The sequence below is a fragment of the Pyxicephalus adspersus genome, chromosome 6 (assembly GCF_032062135.1).
Source record: "Pyxicephalus adspersus chromosome 6, UCB_Pads_2.0, whole genome shotgun sequence".
NCBI classification, from domain to species: domain Eukaryota; kingdom Metazoa; phylum Chordata; class Amphibia; order Anura; family Pyxicephalidae; genus Pyxicephalus; species Pyxicephalus adspersus.
This window is the reverse complement of record NC_092863.1, coordinates 61,052,324-61,068,559: the sequence shown is the minus strand read 5'-3', so window position 1 is coordinate 61,068,559 and position 16,236 is coordinate 61,052,324. Positions and strand designations below refer to the sequence as shown.

Here is a 16,236-nt window from a genome sequence, read left to right as displayed (position 1 = left end):
TTGAAACTATAGCATGCTTTATAAAAATGTACAGCATAAACTTTAACGTGCTAGAAGCAATATTCTAAATCAAAAACAAGCTTTTATTAAGCATTTTATAAAGCATTCTAATGCCTCTCATGCAAACAGAAAAAAATACTTTACTACTATAATAAAATAATTACTATTAACAAATTCTATATACCAGAATACTATCAACATCACAAAATAAAATCAAATAATTCAAATATTTAAAATGAAAAACAAAAAAACAAAAACAAAACACGAATACTAAATCCAGAGGATTATTCATAACAATGTATGTAATGTGGAAGGGTAGATTAGGGTAATATTTGTACACAAAAGTACACAAATAAAAAATGTACAAAATAATATTTTGTTTCAAAATTTCAAGTTTTTGCAGAGTGATCCTTGAAAGCTGCAAAGACAAATTGTAGCCTTTCTTTGCAATTTCTGAAGCTAGACTAATGGTGGGCTTGCCATGTTGTCACTCTTTACACCGGCAGTGCTAGGCTTGGTGCAGCAAAGCCATCCCAAAACACACAAGGGCAATAAAACATTCATGACGGCCCTTACCTCTGTGTGGTTAAAGTCCGTACTACTGTAGACAGCAGCTGACCGTCTTTTGCTGAAACTTGCATGACATACTGTGGCTGTCCATTCACAAGACTGCTACAATCTTCCACTGTCTTTCCAGAGGGTGCTGAGCTAGTGCAGTCTGGTAAGACCTCAGGCAGGTGACTGCAGCGGCTTGTTGTCATAGTGACAGACAGCAATTATAGTGCTAATAGCTTCCGTATACGTACTGTATTTCCATCTGCAAAGAAAGAAAAAAAAAAATCACAAAACGGTTCAGTTGTTTTTAGCACGTGGAACACACACATTTCATACAGCGTAAAACAAGGCGCAGTTATTTTTGTTTTTTTACGGGGGATACACAGAATAATAATACTAGGCCAAACATGTGTCGTCTACGAGAGGGCATTATTAGAAAAATGAACCTTGTTCCAAACACGTCACCCATAAAACATGACCATTGTCTCTTGACTAATGAGAAGGATGTTCCGGCGTCACAGGCAGGATTCATGGCACAGATGTTCCGTAGCGGAGAAGAATAAAAGTGCTGCTTTAAAAAACACAATCTCTCACTAAACATGTCACAGGAAAACAGGCTTAACGCTTACTGTTCCGCAGACAGGACGGCAGCCTCTCTCCAGTAATGATAGCCGCTTTCCCTGCCTGCTCGGATGATCAGGTATCAAATGCTGTCTTTTCTGAATAATCGGCGGAGTGTCATACAACGACCCGGGCCTCATATTTATTCTCCTCACATCCAGGTGACAGGAAGCTCCTACTTACGGCTGTGGAAAATCAGTTTTCTACACGCTGGGGGCTGTGAGGCAGGCTGACCATCAAGGGAACTAAATTAATGTAAAGAGTCCTAATGAATCTGCCTCACTTACTGCCAATTTGTGTTCCCTTTACATCAATTATCACTGTCACATCCAGCAGGGTATAGCTGGAACAATGTTCAATCACCTGCACTGAATTTTTAAACATTGTTTCTAGCCTTCATTGTGAAGATAATATGGTTTAGCAGCACATTTCATACTACATAGTCAGAACTTTTTAAATAAAGCACTGTGGCGCAAACATTATAATTGTTTGAAAGTTGGTGCTGGTTTACAAATTGGATAGCAACCATAGCCAAATGTCAAGGTAATGTTTTGCATTTATCTGAACTGGGTATATTGGCAGTGTTCTCACCCTTTTGGCCAGGTGCACCACCCAGCACTTTTCAGTAAACACCTGGCAGTTATTGGGTGGTTACGGAAAAGTTGGGCCACAATACAAGGGCTTCTCCCCTCCCAGCCTAAAATCTAGGGAGTATACAGTATTGGTAATGCTGTTTTACCAACCTTTCAAGGTACTCATATATATTGGGGGAGTTATAAAACTGGTCTGAATTAAATACTTCAAGTATATCTAAAGCAATTCTTTTATGTTTTGAATAGAGTGGTGAAAAGTTGGCAGCCCTGTCTGGTTTTCAAAGCTGTCTGTGCCCCTTCTTTGGGGAATCTTAATTTTCCATGTGAACCAGGACTAAAAGAGCCTGACTTAAAAAAAAACCTCCCCAAGGCTGGAGAGGATACACTTTCATTAGTAAAGTGATTCAGTAAACCTGGAATAGATTTCCCTAAAGTAATTTGCTATTCGTTTGCAAATGTTTCAAATCCTGGACCAGAATCATTCCAGGTTTGCTGGATCACCCAGCTTCACTGATGAAAGTGTATCCTCTCCAGCCTTGGAGAGCTTTATTAAAAGAGGCCCAAAGTGAGAAAAAATCCAGGATTTTGAAGTCAGTTTTGCCTTACATTTTGTTCGAACAAACTCCAGACTATTATTTTTCTCATACACATGGAAGGTAAATGCTAACTTAGCAATAAATAAAGAAGAGAGAATAACACAGGTGAAGAGGAAAAATAACTGAAAACTGTAATGTACACATTTTACTACACAAGCACACAAATACACTAGTATAAATACTGATGTGCTTCATAAAACACAAACCGATGTATACAGCGCTATGTACAATACATCTATTAATTTTAAAACCATTCACACATCCCCACTCAATCACATATTCATACCCAGGTGTAGATACTGCATGCATAAACATGATTTTAATGTATACTAACAAAAGTATCTGTTGTAGGAACAAAAGGGACTGAGAATTTTAATGGAATCCAATATCTGATGACTAGGAAGCAATAAGACATGGATCAGATGTAGGTAGGAAAGTTAAACATGAAAATGTTATAAAGACCAGAGGTCATCACTATGGCCAACCTGCCTTCAATTCCAAAGGGGCAATTGTGAGTTTAAAAGATGTGAGGACAGAAAGTGTCCCCGATTTCTTTACAGGTCTGGAATTTTATTTAAGGGAAAATAAAATGTACATGCAAAAACCGCACACATACAGCTTTGTAAATTTTTTATGGACCATTATAAAATCAGAATTCTGAATGTGTCCCCTCCTATTGCAGAATGTAAAGGGGGAAAAAAACCTAAAACTTACACACAAGTTAAAAAAACACACACTCATAAATCCATGGTGTTGCATGAACCTAGGTGTATAAAGATTTAAATACATTTAAATAAAATGTATTTTACATCAAATAAAGCAAACCCACATCCATAATTGTTATCACTAGTTGGGCGATTTTTTTATTGAATCATTGTTTAATCTCATCACAGTAAAGGTTTACAACTATATTAGCATTGTTGGTATTTCAGTGTAATAGATTATTTTACTGGACATAGGAATGTCAAAGTATTTCTAGGAAAAAGTTGTGACAGCAGGTAGCAAAGTATATTAATACACAGCAGCCAATCCCAATACATGTTACATTGACCTAACTTTTTTACAAACCTAAATTTTTGTAGTAGGCATAGACTGTTGCACACTGTCCAACATGACTGGCCTTTAAACTGCCTAAATCAAAATGATTAAATGGATACTACTAACTACTACGTTATTATTATTTCTAATATACATTGCCAGTCTTCAATAATCAGGATAGGGAAACCCTGTTGTGTGTTACATCCAGTGTGAATATAGTGGTATTATAGTCTGGGCTGCAGACTGAAGATACTAAGTACTACAAACTATGAAAGTTGAAGGGGAACAGATTTCAAAATTTGTGATCATTGAGGGGTTTATTGCAGAAAAGGACAGGCGATGTCCCTTCTAAAATAAAACTACATAGACACAAGCTGGGGTACCTGATGCATCCCGTGTTCCCCTACAGCTGCCAGGACTGAATGAATACATGAGTAGGAATTATGTCATCCTACCCTGCTGAATCTAGATGGCCGAAGATCAGAAAAGAAAAAGGAAGATGGCTGCGTTCGCAGAACAGAGACAGGCGATTTTTGTTATTACTAGAGTTTAGCTTCACTTTACTGAATTAAAGACAAGGAAATTTCTTACCAAAAAATACAGATGGACAGAGGATTGCCCATCTCATCAGATCATTGCACTTTGTAAAACCATTTTATTGATTTGCGAAGGAGGTTAAAGGCTAATGCCTGTTTGGGTGCTGTTGCTAACACCCCATTTACTTGCTTTTGTTTGTCTGAAAGATCCTCTCCATGGGCCTGATTTATTAAAGCTCTCCAAGGCTGGAGAGGATATACTTTCATCAGTGAAGCTGGGTGATCCAGGAATGGATCTGGTCCATGATCCAAAACATTTGCTAGCAAATAGCAAATTACTGTGAAGAAATCCATTCCAGGTTTGCTGGATCACCCAGCTTCACTGATCTAAGTGTATCCTCTCCAGCTTTGGAGAGCTTTAATAAATTAGGCCACATGTCTTCATCTCCCTGTAATATTTTACAATAAATTTCACAATGTTTTATGAGCATGTCTGTGTGTAACTGTAAATGGCAATTTAAAATCAAATATGTAAAATAATTACTATTCAATTCCTTAGGCCACAAGAATACTGTAAGGCTGGGAATCACAAGAGAATTACAAATCCTAAAGTGAGGAATGTTTGTTTTTCACATATTTCCTACATTAGCAGTGATTAAAGCTGCGTACACACTTCCAATTTTTATCGTTGGAAATGAACGACGAACGAACGACGAACGATCGATTGGGCAAAAATCATTCGTAAAAAAAGTAACCAACGACGCCGACGAACGAGGATAGTCGTTGGAAATGAACGACCGGACCAGCGGATCGGATTGGACGACGATCGTTGACCATCTATCGTGTGTACAATATCTGCGAACGATCGTGTCGTTATCTGTATGTACAGGATCGGTGCTATACGATCGTTCGCAGATATCGTGCAGGATCGTTCGTCGTTCATTTACCAACGATAATAATTGGAAGTGTGTACGTAGCTTAAGTAGCATGTCTAGTATGTATAAAAGTACTTTTTACTACAGTCTGAGACATACTACTTAAAATCTAGTGAGAGCCATTTCTAATTTTACTACGGTATGAATGTCAGCTTTTATACATTTGATATACTTCTTTACATATGTAAATACAAAATAATGTTCTACAATAATATTTATAAATCACTGTATATTAAAGTAATACAATAAGGAATTTGTAGCTATAGGTTACAACAAATTTCTGATCTTTCCATGACCATAAATAGGTGAAAGCTTTCACAAACCTGGGGCATTAGAAGTTGGCTTTTGATAGAAAAATATAAAAGCAGAGGTTACTTTCAGTGAAAACTGGGTGCCAAAGCAATCTGTAGATCCAAAGATAAAGGTGACAAAAACTACATGAAAATCTGAACTTTCCCTGTAATGGTTGCACTTCCTCCTTCCTTCTAAGCCTCTACGTTGAAGGTTTGGCTCATTTGTCTTTGAGCAGTATGAAACCAAAAGTTGAAGAAAGACAGATATTACCTCCGAAGAAATTTGCTTTAAGGGCACCTATTTTTTTTTATGCCATTGTTAGGTGATGAAAAATGTACATAATTTACCATCATGATTCTCCCCCTATTGACATTAATACGATTTGCCTAAAGTCTGGTTCACTGAATTTTGTACAAACCCTTGGTGAACTGAACTAAGGTAGAGTCACTACTGACCACTAAAAATATTAATAGGGGGAAAAATATTTTGCTACATTGTTTTTAACTATTAATATTTATTTGATTATTACAGAAAATAACTTTGCTGAAAATGGTGTAACAAAATATTTTACTCAGGGTGTAGAACCCAAATCTCCCTTCTCCAACTGCAAAGTGCCAATTGTATCGTGCCACAATGCTGCACGTATGTTGGTAATGTCTCCTTAAGTAACATTTTTAAAAAAAGAGTTTTTCTCAATACAGGCATCCATATTGCAGAGTGGGGACAGTAACCTATGAGGTATTGTATGGGTTAAGGAAGTGTGACACATGAAACCAGTACATACAACATGTAACCTAGGTTCAGGTAATTTCATGTTATAAACATTATTAGGCCCTGTGTGCAGCCTCCTATGGTCATAACCACTTATTCTTCATAATTGTTGCACAGATATTTTCCAGATATGTCATGTTTTCTTAAATGGGCTATTGAGCAAAGTTTTTTTCTGCCTAACTATAGTAAAGAACACAGTTGGGGACCTGAATGTACTGTCCAAAGACTAGCTGATCAGAATTAGGTAAGACAGTTCATTCCAATATATTTGTATTTAAGAAATATTTGGGTTGGTTGGACAAGAGAATACATTTTTGTTCCATTGGATGAATTACACAAAGGCAATAGATACGTTACAAGAATAGAATGAAACAACACATTTTAAAATAAATCTATAGCACATAAAAGTCAGAACAGTAAGAAATACTCAATTTACTATATAGCACTGTTACCAAACAAACACCAACGAGAATATAAATAATTAATTACTCAACAACGGCACACAATCGATGTGGTAATAAGAACAATATACACCAACTACAGTATCTCCTTTAAAAATCATATAACTATTCATAAATCCTATTTTTTGTCTTTAAAACTAAACAGTCCTGATCCTATGGCCTAATGGTTCAGAGAATTCACTCAATTGCTGGGAAAATATATTGGCTCCATTTTCTGTACATGCAGCTTAATAATACAAAATATTACATGACGCTTTTTCATTTTCTTATGTATTGGTGAAATAAAATGTGGAGGGGGAAATGGTCTTCTCTGTAGGGAGAATTACGTGAGTTATGCTCATGTTGGTCCAGTTAGGGAAAAACGAGTACGAAGATTGATGTTGTATTAATGTTCACAATGTTCTCGTCACCAGTCACTGATCAATGTATTGGCACAATACAATGCGTGTGAATGGTACTATTAAATCATTTGTCAATTCTGGAACAATAAGGACTGCAGTTTGGTTTCTATGTGCAAAACAGATGTTTTTACTTTTTTATAATTTTTATAACTCTTTACTCGTGAGCACACCAAAACTTGTAAACTAATGCTAGGGGGAACCATTTTCTAGTCAATACAGCTATCAGTCCAGTGGAACATCCCCACATTACAAGAAGAAGGAAATCTATGATATCACTTGGTAAAGAAATCATTTTTGTGCAATCTATGAACACATGACTGAGCCCATGCAATGATCTAGCCATAGCTGTAAAATTTCATTTCATGCGGCAAATAACTCTTAAAGAATGATTTTGCATTGAGAAATAAATAAATGAAACAGCTATATATAAAGGAAAATACACAAGTGTAAATCAGAGCAGGAAAAAACACAATTACATAACACACCTACATTGTTGGTGAAGGAAAATGAGATACAGTGTGTGCGTCATGTGTATTTTGTTAGTGAATTTTACAGAGGAATGTGCCAAAAGGAAGCCAGACTAAAAGCACCAGGACATTAGTGTAAAGGAAGCCAACGCTTCCTGAATGAAGGATAGTTAAGGCAGGTGTGATCGCGGCAACATTTGCTGAAAATTGAAGGAAAAGCGTTCATCTAAAATAAAAATTCTAAAAGCTTGCACTGAATCATATAAAAGACCACAGGTCATGTTCCGTGATGTTCCAACAGGCAAGCCAGAGAGAAGCTATTCATTTCAAAAACATTTACCTCCAGGAAATTACTATCTGTACCCTGCATTTTACCAGCAGTCACAACACTTGTAGTTATTTTCATCACTCATTTTCATTATTGTGGAAGTTCTACTAAAGCTGCTCAACCCCCCCAAACCAAATTTAAGCTCTTATAAATGATATATGTACAAGGGGAAGGTCATCATCTTACAGCCTACACTTCTTGACAGGAACATGCAAATGCATACAATAGTCCAAGGTAAAGATAACAAAAGTAGGGAGCAAAGTTTTCAAGGGAATGTATGCAGAATAACGGTTTTAGATATTACATTTCATATGCTCAATTTAGAGGATTTCTAAAACTAAAAACAAAAATGTAATATATTATAGTTCTGTAGTGGCTAAGAGTTTTTGTGCAGCACTATAAACCTTAAAGCAAAGACTGCATATGTAGTGAGAAAACATAGCTGCTCCCATGAGTTTCATCCTTACTTCATCCAAAACTAAAATTTTGTTTTGGTTTTACAGTGTATATAACCGCCCAAAGCTAGCAGTCCTTGGATGTGGTGGCTACATTCATTTTCTTTTTTCATCAGGCCTTTTTTCCCCTTTTCATGTTTTTGCCACCAGGAATGCAGCTGTATTCCAGTTTCACACTATGATAAGTGATGGTTATTATACCATGCACATTTGCTTATTACCAGAATATTGCATGAGTTTAGCTGTTTACATAGCGACAAGTTTGCTGTGGCTACTAACCAATAGAATCAGCAGTTGTGAGGTTGCCCCATTGTTAAGGTAATCAACAATATTTATTTGCAATTATTTGACAGCAAGTGGTTTCTTAAAGCTAGGTGTAAACAGATTACATAAATCTTAGAATGAAACAAAAAAATATGTATTTTACTAGTATTCATTATTAAACATTGCACAAGATGACCATGCTGCATTGAATCGGATTTATTTTAGCTTACACAGAACTAGGTGGTACCAGATAACCAATTCCACTCTATAGGCTCTCTCCCCTCCCGTGTTTTTGGGTGGTTACTAAAAAGTTGGGCCACAATACAGGGCTGCCACTGGCCTTGTTTTTTTTTTTACCCAGCTACCCCAAAAATTTCTGGGGAGAATACTGAGGCTAGTGTCTCATACATTGTAAGTATCAATGCTAAAAGCAAAGCTGAAAGGTGGTAATGGGTAAAACACAAATCTCTGGCCATAATATAAACTGTTTAGAATCTGTTGAAATTAACTTTTTTCTGCTGCCTGGGAGAAAAGAGTAGAGAGGACTGACAAAATTAGTCATTTACATGTCCCAGTAGTAAGAGTTTGGGCCAGACTTCTGGGGAATATGATGATGTGATGACATTTGTTTTGAATCCCAGCCTGACTAGGGATTACATTGTTTAGTTTCCTGCCTTTGAGGAAATGTTGCTGTGACAAAGCAGGAAACCAGTAAACTCTTACTCTTTCCTTACAGTTGTGGATGCTGTGTTGCCTCATTGCTGTTTATTTTATGGTCCTTGAACAAGAGTAAACCACAAGCTGGAATTGGCAGCAGTATAAAGACAAGCATGAAAACAATCAACAATATAACAGTACATGAGAAATGAATATCAAAGACCTTCATGTGTTTATTATCCCTTTATTGTCTTGGAGACTAGAAATAATTATCACATATTAAATCTACTCCACAATGCACAGCACGTTTCCAACTATGTTTATTTGGACTACATTTTATTCATTGTGTTTGGCTGCAAAACGGTGCATCTTGTTATTTACGTTTGGTGAAGGACACAGGCAGAGGACAATGACAAACATTTTCATTTTTATCGTGTTTTAACGTACAGATGGGATGTTAAGAATCTGGAAAAGTAATAAGAATCTGTCATAACAATCAAACCAATCTAAGCTTCACTTGCTGTAACTGGCCTGTACAGGGGTCAGCATTTGAGCAAAAATGGTTGAAAGCATTTGGTATTGCTTGCAAAGATTTTCCACTGTACGTATTTTTACTCTTTTTTTCTCTACAAAAGACAAAGAGCAATCCTTTAACTATCTGTACAGTGGACATAATATATTGGAGAAAAAAGCTTTAGTAGGTTTGCTGATGTAGAGGTCATCATGGGATGAATAGGTACACCCCTTACTTACTAGCAGGGTGAATGGGATTAGACTCTGGTATGTCAAATAAGAGACTGCTTTTTCATAAGCTAAAAAGAAAATTTTGTCTGAGCCAAAAGTTCTTGCTCATGGATGCCAAATGTTCTTGCTCAGCATCAGTTGCCTAGGGGCCATTAGATTATGTGTATGAAACTAACCTGAAGTAAATGAAATTCCCAAAAGAAACTTGGGAAAAAGGGGGCCTATCAAACGTTTGTTTTTTTTACATTACAAAAAATGAGTTTTTCTAGGCATGTATCTGCCTAGTTTGAGGGCAAATTAACAAGGAGTATATTTAGTAATTGCCACATCCTCAATTAGATTAGCATCATTAATAAAAAAGGGGACTTTTAAGGTGTGAAAAGGTCACAATATTTCAAGAGGAATCATTCTACATGATATTTTAAAATTGCCAATAACTAAAACATGTGGACATACAAACTGAAAGCATTTTCAGTCCATACAGGTAGTCCACGTCCTCAAAATAAGTATTAACTTGCAAATCTTTAGCAGTATAAAATTGAAATCATTCATAAATCTTCATATCAAACCAAATTTTGTCCTTAGATCAGTATCCTAAGCAAATTGTTTTTAAAAGGAAGTTAGAAGATAACACTTTAACCTCCTCCAATAGGAACTTAACGTCTTCACAGACACTATAGCGCACTTCATCAGGAAGAGGGAGGTGAGAACAAAGTGGTAATAATCAGTTTTGAGCAGCTATGTTTGTATACAAACCAAATAGAGCTGCGTGCTATGCTGGCCAATTCTGGAGTCAAGGACCAGCAATGATTAAAGTGTCAATGGAAGATGATATAGATGTGAGACAAGTAAGTAGTTGGATCACTCACAATTCTTTAGTGATATCCCCTTGCCCAAGTAAAGTAGTATGAAACCTCTGTTGTGTCAAGCAGTGTTGGTCAACTCTCCAAGAACAACTTGAACTATGAAGGTCTGGTGACACCTTTGACAAGATTGGTGTGTATACTGTGGATGATGTTGGGTCTCCGCACAAGGCAACTTTATATTTTATGGTATGCACTCCACACACAGCAGACAAGGAAGTATTAGGAGCTTGCCATATTGCATTCACTGTTCAATTACCAAAGCACACTTTTATATCTTCATACTGAACAATTTCTGAAAGCTAATGATTAGTGAAGGCTCAATAATCAACCTTTCGTGTATGCAGATCTAAAATCAAGCAGAAATAATCAGCTTGCATACACATTTAACACAGAAAATCACATCTCCGACCCAGTACAGAAGCCAAAGGGTTGTGACAAACACCAAGCAACCTAATCTAAATGTGCTTTTGAAAAGCTTCAGTGTAAAACTTTATTTGATAGAAAGCTTCACTGGCAAAGCCAGTCTTAGAGTTTAAGAATCAATGGTCTGTAGTACAAGAGACAAAGACATGTGTACAGTTTGCTTTCCTAGTCTTTCTATGGCCTGTGGACAATAAAGAAACACAAGGGAACCCCATGATAGCATTATGTTACTGGCCTTGAGGAAGGATTAACATTAAACTGATGCACAGCAGGATGTAAGAAAACACTCAATGAAGAACATCAAGCATTTCCCTTTCAACTAGGTACGTGGAAACATTTAAACACTCCAGGCAAAAACCACTTGTAGATGAAGTTATACGAGGATGCTTCAAATTGTTAAAAGCCAGATTAGAAATTTCAACAAGGGGCAATTTATTATAGTAAAAAAATGACATAACCAGGAAAACACTAGCAGACATTTCAGATTGAAAGCAGAAGATTTTATGACTGCTGCTCGGGAAGTAATATCATGCTGGCTAATTCAATTACAATGTTTTAAGTCTAACCATAAGACATTTCATTCTGCCGAACTGTAAATACACAGAGCTATTCTGATTTATGAGAAATAAAAGCCAGTAAACGTGCCATCAACAGTACAAAGTAAAACTAGGTAGAAACACAAGAATATGTTCTTTTCAATTGCCTATTTGCGCAACGCCTGCTGTATTGCTTCCATAAATACTTTGCAGGAGCTTCTCTGGAGCATGCAATTATTAAAATTACCCACAAACCAACCACTAAAGACTTTGCATAGACACAGTTAGGTGTGAAATTCAATTTCAAAAGATACTTTTCCTAATGAGAATATCAGACACTGGTAGGTCTACAAAAAATGACCTTGTTCAATAGGATGCCTCTATTTTTAGTTTTAGGAAATTTAAAAAAATAATAATTTGTTCTATGTTTTTGGAACTACATAAAATAGGCACACAGTTGTAACAGTATACATTTGTTAATGTAGGTTTTAAAAGTTTATATGAACTATATATACAAACCAGGCATCATATTTGGAGCATGGCTGACTAATGAGCCACCTCCTAGTGAAATAATCAGCACAATATATTCCTTAACTGTCTGTTTTGGTGAGACATGTTTTTTGGACCCCCAAATGGAAGGTAAGAATTCAAGAAGATAGAAAATATGCCAAAAAATATCACTGCTCATAAGGCCCATATCATAGCAGGGTTCACCAGCTACTAGATTGACAGGAGAGAACCTAAATTACCCACCTACCTGTATGGCATTGCTCGGTTTTTGGTCATTGGATATACTGTGTTTCGAATGGTGGGAGAACAACCCTGCAGGTGCTGACAAGTGTTCTATTTACAGATCCTTTTACTGGGGGGTTGCTGCTAGAGACAGGATTGTTAGTCTGACTAAAGTCAAACCGCATTTAGTTAAATTCTAATTTGAAATTACAACTTGACCCACCACCAAAAATATAAAGTCCATTTTATTGAATCTGAAGTTTTATAATCTGTCAAATTAAGGTTTGAGAACATGGCCAACTGAAAGTATATTTATAGCCAAGAGTAGGGAAGGGTTAAAGCATCTGTCAGTTTATTTTTTGCTTTGTACTATTGGAGAAGATTCCTTTTATGTTCTATGTTCGGTAAAAAATAGAGATTCTGTTTGTGGCTCTAGAATACGAATTTGCAATACTTTCTCAAAAAATGTCCTGGGAATTGCTAAACATGGGCAGCTGAATGCAAATTCTTACAAAGCTGGCACTTAATCCTTTCCACATTTGCCTTGTAATGGTGAAAATGGGAGTGTATTTATATATCATCATAGATGTTCAAGTTTGTTTATATTCAATACATGACAATATTTGGACAACTAAACATATGTGCAAGAAACTGATGGTGCCCGTTTGTTCCATTATGCTCATTTATTAATTCCTGAAGATAGCTTCACCTTGCTATACGTTTTTTAATAATGATGCGTAGTGCATTGCACTCGTTTAGTCAATGTGTTCCATTAGTCAACACAATCTGATCAGAGTACCATACTTACCTAGATGCGTTCAGTAAAAAAATAAATATAGTCATCTTACCTACACTAGTTTCTTTTTTTTTTATCATCCAAACAGGACGGTCCATTCAAGAATGTTGATTTCAAAACAGGTCTGTTTGGATGAAAAAAAAGAAACTAGTGTAGGTAAGATGGCTATATTTATTTTTTCACTGAAAGCATTGCAGGACGTGACCGACCATAACTTTTGTTCTTGGATGAACCTTACAGATTTATAACACAGTAAAAAAATTGCTATATCCAGCTTAATTTAAATGTGACTTCTTCTTAGGGCTGTGTTTTGTGCTAAAATAATACTAGGTCATTTTCTGAAAATGCTGGATCTGCATACTCTAGCAGGCTTGTTTTGAGACATGACCTATTTGAAATGGTAATAATATTGACTGTAATATAATCCCTATAGTTTTTTTTATCATTGTTATAATGCATTATTTATTTCTATAATAATTCACCAAACTAATTTCACCAAATGTTTTGATTTGAACATTCGTCTGATCTTAAAAAAAAAAAAAAAAAACGTATACTCTTCCCTACACTGGGCACAGAAATATTTTACTGCAGAGAGCCTAAGGAGAAAGTACTTTCCCAGAGCTTCCTGATATCCCAATCTGTCCCAAGAGCCTAAAGTAATACCTGGGAAATCTGACTTCTATATGAAAAAAAGTATTGTTCTATTGTTGTATTATTCTAAAAGTTGTAATTTATTAGAAAATGAATGTCACATAACAGCAACATCATTCAGTCAGTATACGGTATATATATATATATATATATATATATATATATATGGAGAATCACTGCACTTACTGTACATTTCTAATTATTTTTGTAATTTATAGCAAAGGCAACAATGTATTATCAGAAAAGGTCAATACCTTCACAGAAACCAAGCAAGGTTTATAAAAATAAAAATGTAGCTAATGCCAAACCATGACACCGCACACCTAGCAGCATAAGTGACAGTAACTCTGACACATTTCATTCCTCAGCAGAGAAAGCAGCCTAAATCTAGATGTGAACATAAAAAACAAGCTCTTATTATTGGAACATCCTTATAAGTTGAGTTCTCAAAAGCTGATTTCACTATATTTTTGCTCTGGCACAGGAGAAAGTGCTGAGGGTGCTTAAATTTATTTATTTATGCTGCAATGTGTATCTCCAGTCATGGCTACAGATCAAAACAATTGCTAACAAACTGAAGGGGCAGCTTGAGCCTGTGCATGTCTAAATACAGCACCGGAGTGCTCCAAACTCGGCCTGCATGATGAAAAAAAAAAAGAAGCTCATTTGACAGCCAAGTGCGAGATGTAAATAACCAAAGCACAATGTTTACCTGGAGACTTGGCAAACGTATACACAGGGTCATTCAATTTCCAAGAGTGCTGTCAAATAGAGATTTTTATTTTATCTTTTTTGTGTGCATAGTTTAGACATATTGTATAATGCTTAAAGGTTTAAGCCAAAATTAACACACACATTGAGGTTAGTAAATAAAATAAAACTAAAACTTTTGCAAAGAAAATTTAAGAATATTTTCTCCCCATCACACCTTTCAAGTAGAAACAGCTTTAAAAAAATCATAGCAAGAAAAACATTTTAAAGCTGTCAATGCTGACTTGTTTTTGAAGATGTGTGGTTTGGGCTTTAATTCCTATCCTTGTTTAAATACTTGAGGGGTCAATGACCTGCAAAAAGCATTTATAATCACGATGCAGGGTATGCCTCTACAATTTTAGGAAATTACTTAGTAGTAGTAAAGAAATTGTGAATATGACAGCTGTGAATCATTTACTTTTAAAGAAAGTTCAATGGTCGCTCTCCCTTTTTTCATCCTGACAGGTACCTTTTAAATCTAATAATACCTGGCAGGAGAATTTCCATGACTATCTAGCGAGTGGTCCACTTATGTTTGTAATATAGTAACAGAACTAATTAGGGTCACCAGCTTAATAAAAACTTCAAATCTGATCCAAACTTTTTACAAACAGAAGCTAAATGATCATGTCCCTTCCTAATTTCTCCTGCACATCAACAGTTCTGGAGGGTTTATAGTGTTTTGCATAGACAGATGGAAAAAGTGGGGGGCAATGGAGATGATACACCTTAAGATACAATGTGGGCAATATGAGTGAGCTATATTTTTTTCTTTAGGTTGGAAAAGAGAAAGGAAAGCTGCAAATAAGTCATTGGCACCAGTAAGAGGAAATGTCCTGTTGCGTGGTGTGGATAGAATGATCCGTTACCTGCCTGTACCAGGAAAGGTTACACGATATGTGAGTGCACAAAGATCTATTACCTACCCATAACAGAAAGGTATCCCCTTGCATGTTGTAGAAGGTAAAATATGATGATCTATTACCTGGAAACATCCTAGTTGCATGGTGTGGAACAGGCATAGGCAAACTACGGGCCGCGGGCCATATACAGCTTGTTGGACTTTTTATACATACACAATTTATATCAGTTCATACAAACACTCTGTTTCCATCTGATACTGGCCTGGCTTGTCTATAAAATTTTAAAATTCATTGTGGCCCCCAAGTTGAAAGGTTTGCCCACCCCTGATGTGTAAGGTTGTGCAAAATGGCCATAAACAGTAACAGGCAATCAACATCATCATCCAGAAGTACCAACTTAAGGTTGATACAAAGGGGCTCAGTTACACAAATTTAGGTGAGATGCTTGAGCAAGAAAAAAAAACCTCTTTTTAATGTGTACTTTGCACAAAAATGAAGAATTAACAATGTGTATTTCTAGTTGGCTATCTGATAAACAAGACCTAAAATGTTATTTTTTTTACATCAGTCAACCGACACATTAGATTGTACGCCCTTGATGATAGGGACATTAGATTGTAAGCCCTTTTGACTAGTGATATGACTATAGACTTTGTTGGTGAGATACAAATACAAGTAATAATAACAATAATAATAAAATACATACTTTTGCAGCTCTGATATTTGTTGTACAAGCTCAAACTTAAGCCAAGATATATATAGTTTTATTTTAAATGACCTTTTCATAAAACAGGTTGTCCATGCCGGAAGATGTATTACTGAAAAGCAGGGCAAGTGACTAAAGGTAGAGTAAAATAGTAGAGTAGATTGGGATCTTTAAAGGTAAATGTTCTTCCTAAA

At 36.0% G+C, this 16,236-nt stretch overlaps 1 long non-coding RNA gene across 1 annotated transcript in view; it reads right to left on the bottom strand.

The window, feature by feature from the left end:
- The window catches only part of LOC140333970 (uncharacterized), a 118,810-nt gene that overhangs the window by 45,642 nt on the left and 56,932 nt on the right, over positions 1–16,236 (bottom strand). The window contains exon 2 of the long non-coding RNA XR_011921451.1: positions 577–817. This is a non-coding gene — a long non-coding RNA (uncharacterized lncRNA). The remainder of the gene's footprint in view (positions 1–576; positions 818–16,236) is intronic.